The sequence below is a fragment of the Parus major genome, chromosome 1A (assembly GCF_001522545.3).
Source record: "Parus major isolate Abel chromosome 1A, Parus_major1.1, whole genome shotgun sequence".
NCBI classification, from domain to species: Eukaryota; Metazoa; Chordata; class Aves; order Passeriformes; family Paridae; genus Parus; species Parus major.
In genome coordinates, this window is record NC_031773.1 from 556,915 (window position 1) to 560,209 (window position 3,295).

At 50.4% G+C, this 3,295-nt stretch overlaps 1 protein-coding gene across 1 annotated transcript in view; it reads left to right on the forward strand.

Annotated features, from left to right (window-relative positions):
• The first annotated feature begins 511 nt into the window (after positions 1 to 511).
• UCN3 (urocortin 3) overlaps positions 512 to 3,295 on the forward strand; it is a 6,239-nt gene continuing 3,455 nt past the window's right edge. Inside the window, exon 1 of the mRNA XM_015627147.3 lies at positions 512 to 1,425. The gene's annotated coding sequence lies outside the window, so the exon portion shown is untranslated. The remainder of the gene's footprint in view (positions 1,426 to 3,295) is intronic.

Below are 3,295 nucleotides of genomic sequence, written 5' to 3' on the forward strand. Positions count from 1 at the left end.
GGCTTTTCCAAGGAAGTTTCAGGAAGGAAGTTTGGATAATTTGGTCCTGGAGCCTCCAGGAGAACCTGGCCCAGCCACAAATCCATGGTGGGACCCTTTGGAAGGAGCACCAGAGACCTGAGATCTTCCTTGGATCCCATGGAAAATCCCTGTTCCCAAATCCCCATCATCATCCCTGTTCCCGAATTTACATCCCTGTTCCCAAATCCTCGTCCCTGTTCCCAAATCTCCATCCCCATCCCTGTTCCCAAATCTCCATCCCTGTTCCCAAATTCCCATCCTTGTTCCCAAATCTCCATCCCTGTTCCCAAATCCCCATCCTCATCCTTGTTCCCGAATTTACATCCCTGTTCCCAAATCCTTGTCCCTGTTCCCAAATCNCCATCCTCATCCTTGTTCCCGAATTTACATCCCTGTTCCCAAATCCTTGTCCCTGTTCCCAAATCCCCATCCCTGTTCCCAAATTCCCATCCTTGTTCCCAAATCTCCATCCCTGTTCCCAAATCCCCATCCCTGTTCCCAAATCCCCATCTCCATCTCTCCTGCTCCCAAACCTTGGGGGATTCCAGGAATTTCCTCTCTGGGAATCCCACACTGGGACCAGTCTGGTGCTGGGAGCCCAAACTGGGATTTTTTCCCACCCGGCTGCTGGATTTTTGGGATTAATCCCAAATTAATCCTGCTGGAGTTTTAGGGAATGGGAGATTTCTTCCCTCATCCCACACCTCGTCCTTCCCATCCTCTTCTAAAGCTCCACCCGGGATCGTGCCAACAAATCCTGGAAGAAGTTTCCCAAAATTTCCATTTGCCAGGGTTTTCCTTGCTTGAATGGGAAAAAATCCCTGGAAATGGGGAAAAACAGGGAAAACCCTCCCAAATCCCCACTCTGGGAATAAAACCACATTCATTGGGATAACGTCAATCCATGCTGGAACGCCAACCATCCACAGAGCCGGAAAAACCTTTGGAATTAAAACATCCCTGCCCCCAAAACCCCGGGGACAAAGCCGTGCGTGATCCTACAAAATGCCAGCCCCACTTTGGGGTGACTCTTCCCAGATTTTTGGGATCCGACGTCTTTTCCCTCCCCCCCCTCTCCTTTTCCCGGATTTTTTCCCTGCGGATGGATGGGGAGAGGCTCCGTGACGTCGCCGGCTCGCTCTGATCTCATTTTAATGAAATCATTCCCAAAGCACGGCTCCGCGTCTGGAATTACGACTCCAACCCCGTGATCCCTCATTTTTTATAAATACACCAGGGAGGGGGGAAAAGGTTTCCAGAGAGAGGGGAAAAAATATCCCGGTCCCTGAAAAAGGAATCAGGGAAGAGCCAGGGAGGAGAAGTTCGGGAAAGGCTCCCGATGCCTCTTTCCCGGGAGTGATTCCACGGCAAATCCTTCCCATCCCAAGAATCCAGGAGAAGCAGGTGAGTGCCTAGGTTTCATTTATTCCCCACTTTCCAGAAACTTTCAATATTTCAGTGTTTTCCTTGGGAAATCAGATTCCAGGGTTGTTTTTTTGGGGTTTTTTGTGGTTTTTTTTTAGGGAGAAATAAAATTAGGCAGAATTGGGAAAAGCAATCCAAGGTGTTTGGATATCAAGGGATTCAAAATTCCCATCGCTCTCCCTCCTAGGAAAAATAATTTTTTGTTTTTATTATTATTATTATTCTGGTAATTCTGGGAGGTGGATCGGAATAGGGAGCATGGGGAAGGATTGGGAAAATTTGGGAAAAGGAAAAATCGGGAGATAAATCCCTGCTGGCACCGCAGGGATGGGGAGGAGAGCGAGGCACTGGATTTTGGGAATCAGCACCGGGAAAAGCTCCTCAGGGAAGCGGAGGCAGGCAGAGTTTAAGAAGTCTCCAGGTCCCATCCACAGTTTTATCCCAGACTTACTTTGGATCAGGGAGAATCCCGCTCCATCCCGATCCCGGTCCCGAGGAGCGGCCGGAAAGCTCCGATCCCGCTTTTCCAGAGCTGGAATTTGGGCGTTTTCCTCCTTCCAAAGCAAGCGGGAGATTTCCCAGGAGACACAAACGCTCCTGCCGGCTCGGCAGCATCCCGAGAAAATTCCTGGAAAACGCTCCTGGGTATCCCAGCAGTTCCCGGCGGGAGGAGCGGCTCCCTCCGGCAGCGCGGATTTCATTCCCATCCCCTCGGATCCACCGCGGGTGGGTTTTCCTCCTTTTCCTGCCTTTTTTTACCGAGGAGAAAACCCCAATTCCAGCTTTTTTTCCTGCTCCATAAAAACTTCCTGCAGCGGTGAGGCACAACCCTCCCGGTAAAAATGAACCCAATCCCAAAAAATCAGCTTTTCCTTGTTTTTTTTCCTTTGATTTCTTCTCGTTTTGTCAGGATATCCATCCCGGCGAGGAGCAGGAATGGGTGTGGATGGCTCCAGCCGCATTTTCCCCTTGTTCTGCCTTTCCTCAGCTGAGATTCCCAGAGTTTTGTTAAGCGGGAAAAGCTGGGGGGAAAAAAAATCCCAGGAAAAAGCGCTGGATTCAGTCAGTGGTGAAGGAGCCGCGGGGGAAATGCAGCTCCGGGATTCCAGGCGGGGCAGGAAAATCCCAGGGCTCCCCCAGGAAGCTCGGGAAGGGTTTTTGTCAACATTCCCGTTCCCCATCCAGGATTTGGGAATCACGCAATGATCCATCCCCCAGGGCTGGGAAAATCCCCGATCCCAAAATTCACACCCCGAGCATCCCATCCCGCAGGAGCTCCGGGAATTTGGTGAGGGTGGAGGGAGGTGAAACAGCTGGGAAAAACAAAAAACAAAAAAAAAAAAAGGGAATTTTGGGGTGGGAGAAATCCTGAGTCCTTCAGGAGCCTCAGCCTTGGAGCACATGGAAAAATCCCTGTTGCCAAATCTCCATCCTTTTTTCCAAGAAAAATTAAATCCTGGGATATTTCCATGTTTAAATCTCCAAATGTGAGATTTGGGGCTGGAGGAAAGGAAAGTTTGGGGTCCTGAACGATCCCATGTGGGATCCTGGGAACCTGGGAAGGGTTTTCCTGCTTTCCCTGGATCATTCCATGGCTCTTCCTCGTCCTCTCCCATCCGGATCCAGGGAAGGGTTGAGGGGATGGGTTTTTGGGAAGCCCTGAGGGGTTTTGGGAAGGGGGAAATGAGAGGGAAAGAAGCAGAAATGGAATCCTGAGGGAGGATTGGAACAGCCAAACCTCGCCTCGGGAAGGTGGGAAAGGGAACAAAATTCCCAAATCTCTCCCTTTTTCCATGGAGAGCAAAGAGCAGAATCAAAGGGATAAAGCTGCACAAAATTCCCGCTCTGA